The sequence below is a fragment of the Cyprinodon tularosa genome, unplaced genomic scaffold (genome assembly GCF_016077235.1).
Source record: "Cyprinodon tularosa strain WSP-4 unplaced genomic scaffold, ASM1607723v1 ctg44, whole genome shotgun sequence".
Taxonomy (NCBI): Eukaryota; Metazoa; Chordata; class Actinopteri; order Cyprinodontiformes; family Cyprinodontidae; genus Cyprinodon; species Cyprinodon tularosa.
In genome coordinates this window covers 3,805,606-3,828,149 of record NW_024039163.1, presented here as the reverse complement: position 1 = coordinate 3,828,149, position 22,544 = coordinate 3,805,606, and the positions used below count along the sequence as shown (strand labels likewise).

The following is a 22,544-nucleotide window of genomic DNA, read 5'->3' as shown; positions in this document are numbered from 1 at the left end:
AACTAACTCTAAGGAAGAACCATCACACTAAACTGAAAGCTTTTTTTGTAATATACACTTTAAGGTTTGCATTCATCTGACAGACACATTCTTAAAGACTCACCTGGGAACCAAATGGAAAAATATAATGATGTTTCACTTTGAAGTAAGGAAAGAAGAGCTGGGGGATGTTTTACTCTGTGTGTGTCTGACTGTGTTAAGAGAAATGTCTATGTACATGGAAGGGTATAAGGGGCTGCATTATTTATGTTGTGATAATAACAGAAATGTAATGATTATACCTAAAAATTCAGTACACATTACCTACTTAGTAATTATAATTAATCTTTTTAGGAATGTTCAATCTGGACAGTAAAAAATTGTAGTTTTTTTTCTGAATTTATTGCACTGCAACACGTGCTGTTTTTAAAAGATCTCTATTTTATTGTTCTATTAACAGATCTTCTAATTATTTAAGGCTGCACTATAACAGTAATGCTGGTTTATGCTCAGAAAGCCGGTTGTCTGCATTGTCTGTGTGTCGCAGTTAAAGCAGATATGCCCCCGCCCCTTTCACGGACACTCTGGTGCACCTCTCTGAAATTGTAGGTGACCGCAGACTGTGCCGCAGGCAAAAGGACTCTGATTGGTGAAATCTACATCCGCTCTACACTATGCGTATTTCCTGTTTGGTACCTTACTGGCTTTTTTTTTTCTTTTGGATGACCGCCATTGTGGAAAACGACTCGTGAAGATACACCAGCTAGAAGAGCAAGGTGTGCGAGAATGCTGGGACCCTTTTACCACCTGGATCTTTTTCACCCTCATGTCCTTCCATCATTGCACAAACTTGCCCCTTTCGATTTTCCACTTCCTCACTGCCTCGGCCGTATCTAGACCCACTGCTAGTTCGTGATTGTTGCGTTGTGGCATGGAATAACATAGCACAGGCCATAAGCGTCGTTAGACCTATTTAAGGGTGGCTTCAGCCACCCTTTCTTTGGCATTAGCCACCCTATAATTATTTTGCGATTTTAAAAAATATATATTTTTTTTCTGTATTTATTTTTTCCTCATATTTTCCCAAAACAAATGCAGTAAAGCACCGAATAAAAGCCATAAAGAAGACAAGTTAATCTGAACAATCATAGGCGTAACTTCCTTAAGGACTGGTGTGGACATGTCCCCACCAATATTTTGTACACGTATTTTGCTTTCGGTGCTGTGTATATCTGATTAAAACCCCATTCATGCCGCTCCTCAGAAAGAAAATAAAAAAAGTTCTCCCCGCTGCTCACCGTCCACAAACCCCGACAAAAAAACTCAGAAAAAAGAATCTGTTGCCTCTCGCTTTCTCCCCATCACCCCCCTCCGCCCTCTCCCCATAACATTTGAATTGAAGATATCCGCGGGTGACGGGTCGGGTTCGGTAGTCATCCTAACGGGTTCGGGCGGGTGCTGGTTGGTAAAACTCGACCCATGCAGGTCTCTAAGCTACACTACAATCAGTATCGTTGCCATAGAAACAGACAACAGCGCCAATATATCAGAATTATACTAAAACACACGCAAATAATTTCCCACATAAAAAACAGGACTTTCAGTCCATTACAGTTTTCCGTTTTTAGAGGGTTGTTTATTTTGCGTTTATTAAGTGATGGCTGTGGTATATTAGCTTTCACTGCTATAAGCTTTCGCAGCAGTGATTGATTAATTTAAACACCTGCTCTACTGATGGTCTATCGGAGTTGGTGTTTAGGTTGAACATAAAGAACACCTTTTATTTGAAGCTTCTTGTAGCTACTGTTTTAATCCCGGCTTTACTTAAAACTTTTTCCTGACTTTGATAGTGTTGCCATTCAGTTGCAAGCACTGCGCCCCTTTTTCTTTTATATGTACACGTACATTTAAGATTTAGCGTGTTAAGTTGACAACTCATGAGCAAGCTGCTTTTTGCAATCTAGCAGGAAGGTAAGGATAGGATCTTGCAGGTGTGACGTCACTCTGCAGGGGGTCCAAAGATAAAAGATTTAAACAATTTTGGCATTGGAATTTCAGATTTAAGGGAGTTAGAAAGTTCACTTAGTAAAAGTGCAAATAATAAATCTGATTACCGATTACTTTTAAGCTGGTTGAACATACTGCGACAGACTGGTGACCTGTCCAGGGTGATCCCACCTCTCACCCAGAACGTGGCTGGAGATATGCACCAGCACCTCCTGATCCCACTGAGGGATAAGGTTAAAGAAAATGGATGGTTGAACATGGTCCGCTCTCCCAGATTCTATCAAATCAGTATTGATACCCTCTGGGGCGGATTTAGGAAATTTGGGGCCCTAGGCAAAGACAGGCAGGGGGCCCCCTGAGAAGAAAACCCATAAAACAGACCCATTCTACAGATAGAGAAATGTTAATAGAATAGACATCCATTATCTGTTCTAGGTTTTGTCCCTCTCTTCTTGTCCCTTTTTTCTCTCTATTTATCAGCGTTCTGATGGCATTTTAGCCAAAGGATTTTTATCAAAAACATAATTAATGTGCACAAATAAGGATTAGTTGTATTAACCATACATGGAAACAGAGTTTTATGGGGCCCCCAGAACTTGGGGCCCTGGGCAACTGCCTAGTATTGCCTAATGGTAAATCCCCCCCTGGATACCCTGCTAGTGGATGTTCTTGACAGAAAGACGGAGTTGCTTAATCATATTCTGCTTAAGGTCCCATAAGATCTTGTCCGAGTCCTGGTTTAAAAGTAAATTAATTTTAAAAAGTGACCCAAAATTGCCTGTCAATAAATGTTCTACAAAATTGATATATTTATTTGATTTGTACTGTCTGTTTAGATTTATGTGATATTTTTTGCACAAAATATATAAGTGAATATTGTAACAGTTATGTTTTCAACTGTAAGCATTAAATTGATAAATGTTATTCGCATTTTTTTGGCTTTATCCTTTCCAACAAAAAAAAAAAGGCGTCGCGCAGGTAGCTCCCTTTCCTTATGAGCCGTCCCCACCAACTTTCAACACAAAGTTACACCCTTGTCTTAGACAACGCCTTAGCAGGTGCACTGAAAAAATTCGGCGCGCGCTATGCGCGCGCATTATCTTCTAGGGGCTGAGCCACCCTTGTGTCTTAAACCTAGAGACGCCCCTGGCACAGGCCATGCTTCAAATTTGGGCATAAATAGGGTGACGAGACATCCTCTTTTTCCCAGACATGTCCTACTTTTCATGCCTAAAAAAATGTCTGGGGGGAATTTTCGAAATCGTCTGGGATTTTGGTCAACTACAGCAGAACCGAAAATCTTACATTTTTAAGATATTATTATAGATATATATAATATATAATATATATTGTTAGATATATTTTTAAGACATTTTTAAATACAAAAGTTGGGACTTTTCTTCAATAGCGTCCAGGTCATGTGACCCACTAACTCAAATTCTTTATGAAATTGTTTTACTACATTAGCCTGATGAGGCACACTCATTTTCATTAAATTTTAAGCCTTTGATCATTTTTAAAGTTTTTGTATAATAAAAAAATTTGATATTTTTTCAATAGCTTCTATGTCATGTGACCCACCAACTCAAATTTTTTGTGAAATTGTTTTACTACTTTAGCCTGATGAGGCACACTCATTGTTATTCCATTTTGAGCCTTTCTATGTTATTTTAAAAAAAAATTTATGACAAACATAATTGATATTACTTAATAACTTCCAGGTCATGTGACCCACTGACTCCAAATCTATGTCAAATAGTTCTACTACTTAAGCAAGATGGGGCACACTCATTTTTAATCTATTTCAAACCTTTTTATATTTTTGCCTTACCGTGTTTCCCCCCACCTGCCCTGGCAGGGGGAAGCACGGTAAGGCAGGCGGGGGGAAGCATACCGTCACCGGGTCGGGTTCGGTCGCTCCGTCTTATGTCTGATGGCACAGTTTGAATGCCTGGTCCGGTCCAGTCAGCGGCCCAGCAAATAATTTAAATACTTTTAAAATCTATAAAGCAACTGCAGTGATACTGACCAAATGTGTAAATTTGCTCAAATAACACTTAATTGTATGTGCGTTGGACTTTGACATCACAAGGAAATATATAGCTGTTTGAAAACATAGCTTCATCAGTGCTAATAACTATGCATTTGATCCTGAGGCCTTTATATTTTGATCTAACTAATTAAGGATTTTTATGATTTTTTTTTCTATTATGTGAGCATTTTAATTGTATTTCATTACATAAAAATGGCCTGACAGAAGCAGAAATGAATTAAATGCTATAATACACAGATAGTGTGTCAGTAGTGAAGAATATTTACCCACCTCCAAATACATAGCTCTTGAGCATGCTGAACTGTTTTTTTTTTTTTGTTAAAGTTTATTCGATCTATTTTGATTCCAACACAACAAAAGTACACAGTTAGTCAAACACCCACTCATTTGCACATCTAGTTTCTACACAAAAAAATAATGGTTGACATAAAAGATGGAAACTTAACTCCATTTGCTTTTGTCCACAATTATCTCTGTAACAAATTAAATTCACTTTGACTGTGTACCTGTAAACCCAGAATATGCATCTTGTTTTTTCTATGTATTTTAATGCTGGGCTATTCATGTCTAATTAATTTGATTACTCCTATCTAAGAAACTTTTTCAGCCATATGGGTGCATACTATATTGTATTGTTATATTCAAACCATCTGGTTGCTCCAAGACATTTTATTGCAAAAATCTGTGGTGAAAATAGAAAGGAAGAGTGGTGTATTTCTAGCCATGGCTGAAGAGAGCTAAACTTTTTAAGTGTAATTTGCCTTGTAAAGAATGCCATGCTTATACCCTTTCTCTTGTATTGTGTCTTTTGTATTTACAGGGACAGGGAAGTATGTTGAGGTGGAGGCTAACATGAAAATGACCAGAGCTTTTTGGACCTATAATTGAGATGGCAGGTACGGAACAAACTCTACATAGGAGTGTGAGCCCCTACATTTTAAGCCTAGGTAAAAACAGCATTTACAGTATAGAGGTTTAATCTACCAGGAAAAAAAGAGCAACAAAGTAATGTCAATTAAAAAGGATGTTAAAAAAATGCAGAAAAACATTTTTGTTTTCCTGTCTTTTGTGCTACAGATGTGGTCCAACCCCTGTGTTTTTGAAGAAAATATAGCAAATAAAAAAAGAGCATTATTGAACTAAACAGCCTTAATATGTTTCTTAAAAATTTGATTTATTCATAGGGTAGTTTTTCTAAGCTACTTCTATTATTTTCTTAAGATGCTCTTTATTGTACTGTAGCACTGAACACTTCACAAAACAAGAGCACACATTTTCTGTTAGGTCAAAAGTACAATTGTAACAATAAAAAAATATGCATATCGGGGGTAAAATGTCTTACCTTGGCCATGATTGAAAATTATTAATATTAGTAGTTTAATCTGTATAAATTGGAAACTTTTTTAAACAATTTTAAAGTTACTTGATAGTGCAGTGTAGAAAATCATTCTGGCTATGAGACACTAAGGTAAAATAAGATAGACTCCATTCTCACAGCAGAGAAATTAACTACAATTCTTACTGAAATGCAAGTAAAGTGCAGATTGTGTAGAAATGTATAATAAATAATCGAAACTAAAAGATCCAATTAAAAACAATAATATAAAAAGAAAAACACAACCCATTTACATGCCAGTACAAGTAAATAGATTATAGATATTCACAGTATTGTCAGAGGTCGGAGGGGATTGTGCTAAAGCGACAGTACTGTAGATGTTTGCAAAGACTGCGGTATACACAGTGCTGAACAATCTGACAGTTGTGGTGATGAAGGACATGTAGAGGCTCTCCATTCTGCACCACAGCTCTTAGTCAGCCACCGAGAAGCTGCTCCTCTCCTCTGCTAACCTGGAACAATTCTTGCACTGCAAAATGGAAAAGGTTCTTTTGACAGAACATCCATTTCTTGGGCTTTTTTACTAATACCAAGTGACCACAGCACATAATAATTTCAATAACAAGGTTTACTTCCTAAGTACTAAACCATGAAAGAAACAAACATTTTCTTATTGCCAAACTAATATAGACTTATTTTAGTGCTATATTTGGCTTTGGCAAATATATATTTGGCTTTGGCAAAGTTTATTTTATAATGGATAAAATTGTTTGAAAATATTTTCTAAAATCACAGCATGTCTGTCGGTCTGTTCTTTTGTTGTGTCCGAAATATAAACATCTGATCAGACAGGGTGTTTATCAGTAGAGCAAAGGAATGATAGATCTAATGTTTAAAGGTAAAAACTCCTGGTGAAACTTTACAACATTTTGGAAATCAATCCAATTTCAATTCAACTTAGTGTTGCTCAGCTTTTCAGTTTTTCTTTTTTGATGCAATACATTTATATAAAAAGTCCAATATATTTGTGATTGAATATTAAAAAGATGCTAATGCTGACATTGTTGCCTTGATGGACATCTAAAAACCTGAAGAGGTTTCTTTGACTCCATATCCAATCATTAAACAATCTTTTAAATCAGTTCAGTGTATTTTTGTCGAATTATAATCAATTATATTATTTAACATTAAATTAAAAGTACATTCACCTGGATGTGCCCAACAACTCAGAACACGGAAATTGTTGTGTAAAAGCAATAAGCGAAATTTCAAATAATTTGGCACATTTGGAGAGGTTTGGAGACGCTGATAACTCCGGAAGTTAAAAGTCCCATATTTCTAGAACTGTTATACCTAGAGGTCTGATATATTCTGAAGTTGTTGTTGGCATAATGCAGAATAAATGTAAAACAATGAAAAATTCCTATTTTCAAGCATGTCGTTGTTACTGTTATTAATATATATATATATATATATATATATATATATATATATATTAGGGCTGCAACTAACGATTATTTTAAAAATCGATGAATCGGCCGATTATTTTTTCGATTAATCGATGAATCGGACAAAAAATTTTTTTTATATTAACCTCTTTATTCCAAAATAAACATTTTAGACAGAACAAACAAGCCCACAAGTACAGGTTGCTCATTAACTGTACTGGTGCAATATGAAAAATAAATGTTTGTGTAAAAACTACGCAAACTTACATGAGAAATGTAGCTGTACATCCACAAAATATAGGCTACTTTGTTTCATAAAGCGCAAAAAGAGACAGGCATTTTTGTTTTTTAAAGCCCCTAAGGGGTTCAAACAATAGGTCCCCCCATTTCAACAAATGAGTTTTTTTAGACTAGAAGAGTTCTGCCTTTTAAGACAGGAAAGTATAGCAGTTAAAGTTGCTGCTTGAGAAAATACTGAACCATAGAGATAAAAATAGCCCTGTGATTCAAATTATAAATTGTATTTGGAATAAAAATGACACATCCTCCAAAGACAGATATTTACATGGGAATGTGGCAGATAATTAATTGACATATTACTGATCTTGCTGGATTTTGTTCTGCTTTACTTCCATAAATTGCAGGATCTTCTTTTCTTTATCTTTGCCAGAAGATTTAAACTTTAAAAGCCTTGCCCTCATAATTTGCAAGTTAATTTATTTATAAAGAAAATATAAACGCTGCTTAAACAAATTTAAATGAAATTAAAAGTAAAATAAGTAGCCAACCTTATCACTGTCTGTAACCTACTAACAAGGTAAGGAAAGCATCAGATGAGCTACCTGAGAAACTAACGTTACGTTTCCCCACTTTAAAATGAAACAAACATGGTTACTCATCCTGCTGATCAGCTCTCTTCACTGCCATTGAAGGCTCCAACGTGTTTTCTTTTCAGGTGCTGCGTCATAACAGTGGTGCTTCCGTGCCATGTTCATTTGTTTTTACAAAAGTTGCATGTTACGACTTTTTTCACTTTACAAAGCGCCGGCTATTTTAATTATTGTGATCAATTTGCGCCGTCAATCCCGGCGCATGCGCGCTTCATTTGCAGTCTGGACGCTGAGGGTTAACTCCTCACTAAAATCCTGCGGCTCTGACTGAGAGGGATTCCTGTGGGAGAGGGAAAAAGGCGTTGGGATGGGGGAGGCGCCCCAAGGCAGGCAAAAGCCGCCAGTGACACCGTAAAAAGTCGCCAGATTTGTCGCTAGTCGCTTTTTTGAAAAATTGTCGCTGGAGGGGTCTGAAAAGTCGCTGAGTTGGCAACACTGCAACTGCGGCGCTGACTCGCTCCGCCATATTTTTTTTTCTTCCCCCGGTTGACGGCGGCGGCGGATGACGCATTAATCGCGCGACACAACTAATCGATGATTAAATTCGTTGCCAACGCTTTTAAAAGTCGATTTTTATCGATTTTATCGATTCGTTGTTGCAGCCCTAATATATATATATATATATATATATATATATATATATATATATATATATATATATATATATATATTTGAGAAGAAAATGTATCACACATGTAATTGGGCTTACATTTCCTTAGGCATTTGCTTTTTTTATTTGGGTATGCAAAAAGGAGAGGATTACAGTACTTACATTTAGGAGGGTGTTAAGGTTTTAGTCTATTTTTTTTATACAGGGGCTGATCCTTATTTATGTTTGGGTGTCTTATTTAGCTTTAAAGCTTCACAAAAGTAAAATTAATTATGTTAATACTACTATCAATGTGTATGAGATCACTTGCAGCATGTAATCTAAAGATTACGGACTGAATGGAGGCCATAATAAGAGCTCAAGAAGGCACATGGCTAACAGACAAAAGATAACTCGTTTTAAAGGATATTTTGGTCTTATTCTAGTAAAAAAAACTGTAATGATTAAATCAGAAAACAAATAAAAGTTAATGATGTATATGAGTTTGAATCCTTATTAAATTAAAATATCTTATAATTTTACAACACACAAGACATATTAGCATCTGGCTCAAAAACTCTAGCAAGCTATAGTCCGTTTCTAACCAATCAGCAATTTCAGTTTAGGTTTGACCAGAGTAAAACACAATGAAAGACAATATGCAAGTGGTTTAGATGAAAATAAATTTCGCCTTTAGTTTTAGAATCTGTGCCTCTATTTTTGCATTGTTTTGATGAGCAAGGGTGATTTTCAAAGGTCAGGTAATGTTTAAGTATGTCAGAGGTAGCATGGTTTAGGGGTGGAAGAGGTTGTTTGTTTGTCTTTCTCGCAGTCTTTTGCAGTTCTTCTTGACCACGGGTATACGGAAAATTGCTGACTCTACAGAGTTCTATGCTGGGGACACATTGGACAACTTTCATTCTTCACAGATTTTGAAAAGACACAATGTTAATAGTACCAGATTTTTCTGGGATGCTTTGCTTGCTAAGCATCTAAAAACTAGAGCATTTACCAGATCAACTACAAACAACTGAAGGCATCAAATCATCAGGAATGACAGTAAACGTTTAGGGAGAAAAAACCTAACAGTAGACGACAGCAATATAAAATATTATGAGAATTTTGAAATGCTATTACGCTGCTTCCACTTCTCTTTAAAATAACAGAGGCTACATTTGTAATACCGCAAGTCTACAGAATGGCGTCTACAGAATGTGTCTACAAAAATAAAGCAAACCTGGTTTAAAATTCTTACATAGGGCACAAGCTTAAGGCACGTCACTTTAAATTAATAAATTTTTTTTCCATCATTTTCTCCTAAACTGGGTAGCTGAAGTCTTGGCAAAGAAACCTAGACTCCCCTCTTTTAACACTTCTCCTCAAGCTCCTGTGGGAGTAGCCCTAGGTAATACAAGGGTAGCCGACAGACATTGTTCGCTCGGCCTCCTATCAATGGAACACGCCAGGGGCACCTTCCAAGGGGGGGGTTCTGGATGGAGGCATCAAAAACAGATACCCAAGCCAGCTTATTGTAGCCTAGACCTCTCGATTTGAAGGAGCAGCGACTTTGCTCAGTAATCCTCTTCGGTGGCCAAGCTCCTCACGCTATCCCCAAACACCAATTCACATTGCATTCAACTCAGCTCGGCTTAAGTCCAAACTCTGCAGAAAATGGGCACCCATTATGATCAGGAATGCAATCCAAATTCAGTTTCCAAATATCCAAACTGTGCCCACATGAAGATGTAATAACCAAAATCCTCATTTTTAAAAGGTTCACTAAAGACAGATTACATTTTCTTGGACTTGCTGATAAATATATGCATATATTTAAAGATAAATACTTTTTAAATTAATCTTTAACAGTTAAACATAATATACACATTAAATACATTAGTTCAACAGTGGCTAAGTACAAAGTTATGACAGACTTTGTTAAGTTGAAATATTCGATTTATCAGCTAATAAAGAAGGATCAAATCTGTTTTCTGTTCCTAAAAACATGACAATAATAATACCTGTACATAGTGTAATGAATAGTACATATATATATATATATATATATATATATATATATTAGGGATGGGACGATTTATGAAAACCGTCCGAACCGTTCAGTTCGACTGTCTCGGTTCGGTTCGTGTGTGTTTCATTCGGTTCATGCGCTGCTCCTTTTTCTCATAGGCAAAGCGTTTACACTCCAGAGCAGAAGGTGGCGGTACTGCGACCAAAGCCAACCACCAGTAGTAAACAAGAAGAAGAAGAAGCGAAGCAGCTTAGCCAGGTGTAACAGGGAAAAAAGTCAGTTGTTGTGGAGAATAAGGCTCGGGCACAGCGCGTTGCATTCTGGGTACGCCGCCATATTGGCAGCTAGTTGCTACGGTAAACAAAGACCTAAAACAGCACAGAGAAAGCACAAAGACGAGTAAACAGTGATGTTAAAAGCGAAGAAAGGATGCGGAATATACCGAGACACACTGCAGAGGGAAGCCAGGGACCGTTATCTGCAAAAGATGGGCTTCATAAACGGACTTGATCCCTACGAAGTAGCAAGCAAGGACTAGTGCGTTGGGGAAGAATTTCTACCGCCGTTTGCGAGGGAGGACATATTTTCCTATCTAGTGTGTGGCGTCAGTGCCTACACACATGAAGAATTTCGCTGCTACAAGTCGCTAGAGGCTTACAAACAGCTGACAGATGGAAAAGTTCACGACATGGAAGTAATCAAACCGAATGAGAACACAGTCATCAGAGCCAAGGTAAGTATGTTCTGTAACTTACCAGAATGAAAATGCCGGGAACACACTCTCATGGACACTGGGATTGAGTTGAAAGTTATATTTGGCCGTCTTACAGCAGCGACCCATGCTAGCCGGCGACTCTTTGTTATGGAGGACATTTGTTTTCCATTGAGACGCCTCCAGGTTGGAAAACGGTAAAAAGACAATCCATTTGGGATTTTTTTTCCCCGTCCAGTCACAGCTTGCGCTACTACACCCTACGACACAGCAACGGGTGACCATAACGACAGCAGAGGTAAAATGAAACGGCAAAAAACTAAGCAAACTACTAGCAGAAGAAAGCAAGTCCTTACAGGCGCGAAGTCGAAGTGTAAACAATGGGCTGACCAGCTTTCAATATGGCTGCCGCGCAACGTGTGACGTCATGTGCCCGAGCCTTATTGTGTCGGAATGGCGAGTGGGAAAGAAGAAGGTTTGGAAGACGCGCCAGCAGCACTTTATAGGTCTGCTGTATGGGACCACTTTGCATTTAGAGTGACCTACGATTACGGATCATTTAAAATAATTACAATCCATTATTTTTTGGATTTCATAAATTTTTATGGGATTTCGGTGTAACAATCAACATATACCGAATCGAACCGAACCGAAAACCGTGACCACGAAACCGTGAATTGAACCGAACCGTGGATTTTGTGAACCGTTCCACCCCTAATAAATATATATATATATATATATATATATATATATATATATATTAGTGATGTTATGAGATGAGCCGAGGCTTCGTGGCGTGTGTCGAGTAATGGAGGGGGCGTCTCCCCGGAGCGCGTGTCGAGGCGTGATTCATTTAGAGGAGGGGCCAAAATTGATGACGTCCGAGGCCTCGCTACCGTGATACCACGTGACCGGTTCTGTAAGTGGTTCGGGAAGCGCAAGAATTTTGACAGGCATCTAAACAGCCTCAGTGTTCAGTCAAGATGTGGGAGATTGGAGGAGAGTTGCTGTCAGCTGGATAAAGTTTGGATAGATTCTAAGAATAAATTGGTTGTTTTTCCAACCAATCTAGTTGCTTAAAGCTAATTTGGTTTGAATAAACAATGTAATGATCAAAATCTGAGCAGACCACCAGACAAAACCAGTGTTAATACGTCAGTGTTAAGAAGTATTTTCTCCCAGATCAGACCATCTACATGAGTGGCGTCCTCTGTAAGGGACTGACTCATATGCTAGAGGTTGATGGTTCAAGACCTGTCTCTCACTTTTGAAAGTTGCGATTAAACTTAATTATTTTGGCTGATGAGACTTATTTGCATTGTTTTGCCTGAGTAAAAATATAGATTGGGAAAATTAGGTCGGTTTAGTAAAAAGATTAGTTGAACACAACTTCCAACCTGATTAAAACCAAAAAACATGGAAAAACTATCATGTTTGAATAAAAATGACTAACACCTTTCATTTTGTTCATCATTGCCCAATTTGCACAAACACTTTCACTGTCTGCTTGAGTTTATTTCACTAAAATGGCAGAAAAACGGTTCACCTTAAATGATTGTTTTAAGAAATTTTACACTTCTCACCATCACTGATATATATATATATATGTATGTCCTCATTTTATATTTTGTACATCACTTTTTTCAATCCAAAATCCTTCATATTGTTGTATTTTAAAATCTATGATCTTTATTCAACTGTTGATTATTCTTTTCAGCTTTTAAAAATGTATAGTGCAAGACAGTTAAAAGGAGTTAATACATAAACATAGGCATCGCGTTTGTCTGGTGAGATCAACAGATATCCGTAAAAAGCTGACTGTACAGAGAACAAACTGCTGATAAGAGACAAAACTCCTAAAAGACTGTTCACTGGGGGGAATTAGTTCAACAGTGGCTAAGTACAAAGTTACAACAGACTTTGTTAAGTTTAAATATTCAATTTATGATTTCATGGAAAAGAGATTACATAAAATATTGATTATAGAAAAAAATGGTCTAGCTCTTGTATTTTTTATGTAAGAACTCTTTATGTGCAGCTGCGTTGTTGAGCTTAAACTGTGACTGTAAGAAATCAAGATTACTCAAAATAAGAATTCCTACTTTATATGTAGTCCACTTAGTACTCGGAGGGACCTCACAATAAATACATTCATAGGGGAATTTCCCTTTTATATCCTTACTGATGATCATTACAAATTTGAGCATTCAGAAGTAGAATCATATTATATAAATTAATTGCAACAAAATGAAATCACAAACAATATCACATCACCAATGTACTTTTAATTCAAAGCATAGTGACAAAAGCATACAGATAGTACCTGCATACAGAAAGATGGACAATATTTAAATACTGCAGCTTATAGTCAGAGTCCATACATTGTCTTCTGTTTGAAGGAATTTACTAGCAGTTTTCAAGAATAATTATCTTCTCTGCCTTCTGTAGAATCCACACTCAATATGCTTTAAAGACATTTTTGTTCATCACTTTCATGCATTTCACACTTGTTCTTTCTATTAACTCCACTGTTGTTTCTCAAAGGGTCACATTCCCTCTATCTGTGCAAGTTCATTTGTCGTTTGACCTCTTCATGACTCAGAAAGAGTTAAAAGTGATGCATGCCATCCTTGACCTTAAATAGACACCAGAGTGACAGCAGCATTACTGACAGACTCTTGCCCTGACATCCTTGAAGAGTAGTTAGCAACCATTTTCTGCCCACAGCTTCTCTAAAATGTTCACAGGGTGAAGACGGATTTTATCAATAGCTCTTGACACCTTCTAGTCCTCACTGCTAGTACTGCCTCTCTGTGAAAGGAGCCAAATGTCATGTTTAAAACTTGGAAAAATCTTCATATGGCGAAAACAAAAGTGTCTAGATTTTGCAACTCAGAAACACTTGCAAACATGTTAACGGTGCTGCATAAATCTTTGCCTAATTTTTGATTTAGTCATGCAAACAATTATAAGAACACCCTTGTTTTTTCAGTTTCTTTTGTGAAGATATATTATCTGAAGAATACACTTGACACAAGGATTAAGTACACTGTACGTTGGTATTGGTTGGTATGGGTCTTGGGTAAGCTATATAAAATGAATGTAATTCAATGAAATGTTCCCATAAATCATTAAAACCAAGGTGTGTGTTTGGCCATGTTTTTTTTTGCCTGGTGAGGACAATTCCCAATAATATGTTACATTTTATGGAAATATTACTTTGTACCAACAACTGGTCTCCATGAAGAAAGGTTCTCTTCTTGGGTTGGGGGTTAGATTTAGGACTAAGGTGTGAATTGAGTTTAGGTTAGGTTTAGGTATGTGTTGGTAATGGTTATGTTTTGGGTGAGGGTCAAGGTAAAGCCATAGAAATGAGTGGGAAATGAATGGAAGTCAAAGAAAGTCCCCACAAGGATAGTGTGATACATTGTGTAAATGTGTGTAGGTATATGTATGGTAGCAGGGAAAAAAAAGATCTAACTATCAAGGCCCGAGTAGGGAGAGGGGCCCATGAACAACCTCATTTAGGTGCATCTATCACTGCACCTGCAGTATCAGGCTGGATTTGAGCAAATAAAAAGAAGGTCCTGCTGTAGAATCACAACTTCCAATAAAGGTTCTGACCATAAAATTTTATCTCAAGTCTATTTAAACCTGTCACACATGCAAAGTTCTATATTCGACTGCAGTAGGTGTGAAAAGCTGAAAGTGCAAAAAATTTATTTAATTAATAAGACTTAAAAAGACTATTCCAGGGTGGAAAAAAATCAATGTGACTTTAAATAAATTCATCAACATAATTAAATTATTTTTATCCTATTTTTTTTTATTAAAATTATTAATAACTTTTAATTAAATACTTCATGCCCATATGGTGTCTTGCAAATCAAAGTCATTCCTACTAGATGCTAATTTTTAGGCACAATTAAATCAACATTCTACTAAAAGAACAGATAAAATCAGAGTAAATAGCATCAAAGAGAATGCAATATTTATTACAGTTCAGTGTAATTGATAATCTTAGTTTTTATGGGAATGTGGATATTTCATCGGCATTGCTGTCAGTAGAGGTTGAAAAAAGTCAACTCATAGGGTAAACGTATCACTGTAGAGATCAAACTTTGTTTATGGTGGATGTCAGTTTCTTTTCCTGTGTTTAGTGTAGATTTAGACCTGCATTACAAGCATACATGCCCTAAAGTTATCACATCATAGCCTTGTCATACTGTGGCCACCCACCATTGTCCAGCTGATATCATGTTGACTCAGTAAGGCCCTAATACGAGACCTTATCCAAAAACAGAGACATATGCGTCATTAAATAGCAGTAGACTGTATGTTTACACAGAGATACACTGAGCAAACATGTAGTGATAGTACAGAGCCCTCAAGCTTGCTGTAGTCATAATTGGTGTGGTGTCTTACATGATACTGTATGACAGCACAGCCAAGCCTCTGTTTGAAGATCTGAGGATTAGCAAACCAAACTACAAGTTAAAAAATAGCACCCACTTACACCAAGATTTGAGAAGTGGCTTAAAAGATGTGTCTGAATTACTGTACTTGAATTGAACAAAATAGTTAGAAAATTATTTATTTTAGAGATAAAGATTTTTTTTTTTCTAGAGCAAATAAAAAAATAAACATGAAACCGAAGTTAATCTACCTACTGCCCAAGCTTGCTAAATATGAATGCAATTTTGTATTATCGCTGAAGCAGTGGGGGTCAACCAGTGGAGTTGTGTTCTTCAAACCTTGGTGGTGGTTCCAGAGGAAAAGAGGACAGCGCTGGCTTTGTATTTTCTAGTTGTGGCCAAGCTTTTGGCCTGTTTGCAGCGGGGACTAGAATGCAGTGCTTGAAGCAGCAGGAATGGAGCAAATAGGGGCTAATACTCATGGTTTGCAGCTAAAAGAGGAAAGAGCAGAATGGCTTTTCCAAGGCTCTAACGAGCATGGAGTCATGCAGCATTTCTTGCACTTTTCTAATTTGTAGTTCAGCAGCTAGATGAGACCTGAGCTCTACTCCGCTTTTTTCAAAAAATTTCAAACTTGGAAAACAAAGTCCAGTGGTTTGTTTTTTCAACTTTTTTTGGAATGACTATGACCTAGATGACTGGGAATCTTCACCAGCATATCTACTTCGCTTGGTTCTGCAACAGAGGGTTGAGCAGGCAGTCTAGTTGCTTTGCTTGGACATAGCAATTCCTATACTATAATCGAGTTCACTTCCACAAAACTTTCTCAAATTATTTATCAATAAAAGTGAACCGAATAGCAATGTGGAGCACTCATCAGACTTAGTGCTGTGGTTCCAAGCTTACAAGCTTCTTCTACAAAGGAATGAAGGGGTTGCCTACCAGCCTGGCCAGACAGACTGATAAGAATTATACACAGCCGTACAGTCTGGTAAAGAGGTTGTAGAGCTCTTTACCAAGGTGGGACTATAGGACCACCGTCATCTGGTTACTTTTACTTTAAGTATAATCAAAATGTAAAAAAGGGAGTTGCGGCCTAGTGGTTACGGCATAGAGCTTGCAATCCTGAGATTCTGAGTTTGAACCCCACTCCCACAGACTGCCACTCTGGGTCTCTGAGCAAGACCCTTAACCCCTCACTGCTCAGGATACAGCCCACTGCTCCCCAAGGCGATGGGTTTAAATACAGAGGTAAATTTCTTTCTTCGGCTTTTGACCAGTGATTCACAGTGCAACGAGGTGACCAGCATTCTTCCCGTCACAAACTTTAAGGGAGGTGCTTCCTCTTCCTTAGCAGGTTAAGAAAGATGGTAGTTGTTTTTGTTTAGATATAACCTCAGCAAAATCAAAGCTGCAAGGCATGCAGTAAGTTGTAGTTACAGTTTGTTTTATGGTGACCAGGCATAGTAAACTTTAAAAAGGCTGGGAGCAATCTACTTTTTCATGCAAACATGCAAAATTAGCTCTGGAAGAATATTTACAGCATACATTTATTGGTGGTGTTTTAAGGAAGGTGGGCGATGGGTAGGGTAGTGTAATGTACTATCTGTTTTATTTACCATTTGATAAACACTGTTCTGAAAAAAAAAAACTCATAACTAGAGAAGAAGTGTCTTTAGTTTAAGCTGCTGGAGCTTAAACTAGTTGTGGGTTTAAAACCGATAAAAGACTGACCAGACAGACAAATACAGTTAGCAATTATTTGAAAAATTTATTTTTAAATCAGAAGATTTTTCCTCATCAGACAAAAATGATGAGACCATTATCAGTTACAACAGTTACAAACAGAGCTAAAAGTGTCAAAAACAAAAACCACTCATGCAGCTCCGCATCACAACATTTTTTAGGTTTATCCAATGTATCTTGTAGTCTTGAATAGAAGTGGAAGTATGTCAGGGTGATTTATTTTTATTTAAGCAGCTGTCATTTTTGTCAGCATGAAACAAAAAAGTAAAATAATACTAGGACTTAAGTATTGTGTTTTTCATGGCAAGGTTTAACTCTTACTATCTCTGAACACATAATTTCATTGTGCCTTTTTATATTTGCACTAGTAAAGCAGAAATGTTACATATTTTACTGGTGTGATGACAAAGAATTAAGTTAAAAGATGTTAAATCATCTTAATCTAGGTATATTTTTTACATGTTTTGGAGATCTAGAAAGTTGTCTATTTCTATGAGAATATGGTTTTTGATTCCTCACAAATTCTTTAATTTCAGAATGTAGGTATATGGCATAAATCATCGTAATTTTGACCTAATGTTCAGGATGTTCTACTAATTTTTCGTGAGGTTTTTTTTTCCTATGGTCTTACATAAGATTTCCGTGAAGGATTAGGTGTCATCGTTGGTTTAGGGATTAAACCCACATGCAGAACACCACTGGAGACTGATAAAAAGTTCAGAGTTTATTGAAAGATTTCACAATATTAACAAGGACTGGATTCAGGAAACTGGTCCGGGCAGGATTCTCTGGCGTCTCCAGAGACGGATAGTTTGATTAGCCAGTTAAACAGGTGAATAGTTGAGTTTCAGATGTTTCTGGAAATACCTTGAAGAGGTTCAGGCTTTCTCCTTTGAGAGAGGGAACCAGTTGGGTCCAGAGACTGTTGGTTCAGCAGAGTGCTCAGCAGCAGCAGCGTCTAGTTTCTGACTTTCCAGTGACAGACCTTGGTTTAACTGATCACCTCTTTCCCTGAGAGCAGCAGATGGATTCCAAAGTGAGATCTTCAGGTTTGGCTCTCTAGGGCAGGCAGGCAGGTAACAGGCTAAGCTCATCCAGAGCTGCAGACAAGAGACAGGTTTCCTTTGAGTGAGAAGACAGAGGCAGATTAGAATTGGGTTTCTCTTGGGAGACAAGGATTCTAGTAATCAAAGAGGCTCAGGTTGCTAACCAAACTTGGTCAACACTGCGGCGTTGAAGGAAGGTCTGGCAGCTGCTTAAGTAGAGCAGGTCTCCTGATGGGCTGACGAGATCCAGGTGTGCAGGAGGTCTCCAGCCCAGGAGACCCACGGCGCACTCTGCTGGAGAAAGGTGGTACTTCTCCATATCCCAACATTAGGTGGTAAATCAACGTAGGTGAATTATTGACATAAACAATGGTATTGAGCAGTGGCAGTATTTAACAGGATGTTATGTTTCAAAATGATTCTAGTATGAATGCCACAACTATTATGATTGGGATTTTACGCATATTCATTGTATTTTTGCATATTATCTTTAAAGCCTCTCCCTTGTCTATGAAAGGTGCTATATCAATAAACTCTTACTTGCTTTCTAACTTATAGTCATAGGTCATTTAAGTGTGGTTTTTAAAATACAGCAGTCAAGCCTAAATGCCTCTCCCTTATAGGCTTTTGCACCACTTCAAGTGTGCTGTCTTTTTTTTTTTTTTTTGGTACTTATATACAATTTGTTGTGACTAGTGAGAAGCCATTCAAGCTCCCTATGATAGAAAGTATGCAGCCTCATTTTACAACCTTTTTCCTTAGAACTTATGGCAAACGCTGACACACACATCCACTGTAACTGAAAAGTCTTTACCAGTTAAACCATTTGGGACTTAGACCTTGACTGCATCTTGACAAGATTAGACATTTTATTCAAGTGTGCTGGACACAGCTAACATGTAGAATACCAGTCCTCAAGGACTGTTTCAAAACAGTTTGGTCAGCAAAGTAACACAAAGTTTTAATCTGAAAGGATAGTCTCAAAGCTGTTGAATATGTGCAAATCTCTGATGCCGATTCTATCAACCATGCTGGCTAATATTAGCACTGGCTATATATATATATATATAAAAAGTGGTCATGTGACCCTTATAATACAACTCTGTTATATTTACTGTTTATGCAGTAAGACTGCAGAAAGGGAAGAGAGAGTCTGTAATGCATGTGGTGGGTTTCCCTCCCACACTGCAGTCCTGAAAAGATTCTGATTTATATTTGGAGCTGTTGCAAGATTGCTGGCATTATCAAGACGTGACCTGATTTGATTTATATCTCATTAATCTCCCTCTCTCTTCAGCGCTCTCTCCACCACACTTGCTAACCTTCCTCTGTCTCAACTGTCTCATGCTTCACAATATCCTATCTTCTTTTTTTCCTGCTTTGCTCTGTATAGAGATAGACAAAGGATCTGTCACTCAATTTTGGTTTAAAACTTCATAATCCCTTAGCATTGATGCACTGATTTAGGAAATGTCATACTCAAGTGTGCCCTATCTCATTTACCCATGGAACAATGGAAAAAAGATACACATATACACTCAGACAAAGGCACTCAGAATGATGCACCCACCAAGAAATAAATTTTAGGCTAAATAGCTCTGTTCCTTAGAAAGACATCATGCCATTTTCCCAGGATTCCAAAATTTATAAATCAATCAATCAAATATTGATTTTGCTTTCTGATGAGAAACTGAAATAGGCTACACCAGTCAGATTAAATCGCCACCTGATACAGCCTTTTATCTGACTTGTTTGGGATTAATATGCTAATTTAACACCTTTATTTCAGTTCAAATAAAAGTATTCCCTTGAGGATAAACATAGATTTTTCACGCCTGTACACTTTTAGACAAATACACAGAGGATTATTTACAGTTCACATCTAACTAAGACTGTTTAAATCAGATTTTAGGTCTGTTGAAGTGAATAGATTCACTTTTAATTTTAATTTAGTTACATTAAATGCTGTTAAGCTTGTTGCAATATAAAATATTTATGTCTGCCAATAACTCTCACTGTAGGTTGAAAGTTTGCATGGATTGCCTGATGATTTCAAATGACATTCATATTTATACATCCTGGGTCTTTGTTACACATTGTGCTGCAGCATTTTTGTGCACACAAACAATTTATACACGAGGACCCAGAAGCAATTATTTTTATATTTATGATTCTAAAAAGTACTTACAGTAAACTCTTTTGAGTGAGATTAATTAATTTATACCTCACCAATCTAGACATTCTGTAAAAATGTTGTTTAAAAAAATATATATTTATTTTGATGAAAATTTTACAGCTATGGCCTTTAATTGTATACCTCCTTGAGTTATAAGTCATTCAGCTTTTAGAGTTCCAAGCCAGAATCTATGCCTTGGAAAACAGAATACATGAACAACTTACTATTACATATGACTGCTTGAGATAGGCTAACACACAAACCCTCCAGCTAAAAAAATAGCTAATAGAATAATGCAAGCTTTGCAGATATTATATGTAATTAAATATACATGTTTCTAATCAATGTGTCTCTACCCTAGTTGCTCTGTTACTAATTAAATTTAAGTTGTCCAATGACATAGAGGATGGAGTTAAGAAACAACAACAAAAAAAATTTACTAAGCTGGTTCGCTGATAAAACTCCAGCACATTATGTTTTAGGCATTGCCTACTGATGATGTTCAGAGGGCTCGGTGGCCCCAGTGTACGGCAGCCTCAGTTCTGTCAGTAAGCCCAAGGGCAGCTGTGGCTGCAATGTGGCTTGCCACCATTAGTGTGTGCATGAATCGGTGAATGACTGAATTATTGTAAAGCGCTTTGTTCAAGTCTACTGACTTGAAACAGGCTATATATTGTAAATACAGGCCATTACACTACCATTTAATGTAGTTATTGGTATTTCTAATTTCCACATTTAAAAGTCCCCCTGTGGTAGCTCACTGCTTATACACGGGCTCATGCTGATAGCTCAATCCAGTAGTTCTGTTGAATATCCTATTCAATATCTTCTTAGTGTAATCTTTATCCCAATGCAATTTATTTTGCAACAATACACAAGTGATTAAAAGAGGCTGTGTTTTTTTTTCAAAAGCACTTTATTTTCACCAGCAAGCTAATTCTTCCACACATTTCTTGTTATATAAGGTCAGCTTTTATTTGCATTAGCTATAAAATGGGTTAATTCTTATAAATTTCATACAAAAGGACAATAAATAGGAAAAGATATAAAAAAAAAAGCCAGGTTCCTTAAAAAGCAAGAGAACGTGTCCAGCAAACTGCAAGGTTTTTTAGTAAAGCTACAGTGTGTAATTTTCAGCAACATGTAATTGTCAGACGGCAGCGACATGAACTGCTCCCCCCACTGATTCTCACCCTCAAACAACACAGAGGCCGTCACGGTACCAAATGGTTTTCGCAATGTCCGCATCAACTATCTTGTCAAGTGATGAAGCATAATGACAATCTCTTCAGTCACTAGTTTGTCAGCTTGGCTCTGCCCAAGCACAAAGATGTCTGCCCCCATAAATGTGACACTGGCTCGTTTGTAGTTATAAATAATAATTTTCTAGGCAATGCAAACATAAAGATTGAGACTTTCAGTTAATAAATGATCATGAATAGCATACTTTTGTATAATATATAAAATTTATGTCAGTGAATCTCTGTAATTACACACTAGAGCTTTAAGCCGAACAGATCACCAAAGGAGGCGTAGAGAAATTAGCATTAGCAATGTGCAGGGACAAAGGATAAGATTAGTGGCAACTCACAAGTGGGATGACACAATCAGCACATACTCTGTTACAGGTGCACACATTTCATCAGTAGCTGAGACGATGGATCAAAAATATCAATAGCTAAGAAACTTTAATTGGATAGCATATGGAGGCCAGGACACGGAGGATGTCATTGACCTAGAAAATTATTTTTACAGTGATATTGATAATTGCGTTTACTATACTGAAGAGCTAAACAACAGGGCAGTTTAAAAAAAAAAATCATCTTTTATATATTTCAATAATCAAAGATGGCATGCGATCTTTAACAACATCAAAGAGTGTCTATGCCCATTTACACAACTATTTAGCATTACTACAATTTTGAAAACATGAGTTGGTCATAAAAAAAGATGGACTTAAAGCTGAAGTACTATTAATTGAATTATTAAAAAATAGAGTGTACAAGAACAGTGGATGAGTGGCTGTGTATGTGGTAAGAAACCTGAGATATAAAGTAATTGATAAAGGTGACAAAGATGATTGAGGTCATAGATGACTGAATAATGATTGAAGTCTGTATG

General features: G+C 37.0%; 1 protein-coding gene across 1 annotated transcript in view; it reads left to right on the top strand.

Annotated features, from left to right (window-relative positions):
- The window catches only part of lrrc4ca (leucine rich repeat containing 4C, genome duplicate a), a 94,310-nt gene that overhangs the window by 51,685 nt on the left and 20,081 nt on the right, over window positions 1-22,544 (top strand). Inside the window, exon 2 of the mRNA XM_038300077.1 lies at window positions 4,860-4,935. The gene's annotated coding sequence lies outside the window, so the exon portion shown is untranslated. The remainder of the gene's footprint in view (window positions 1-4,859; window positions 4,936-22,544) is intronic.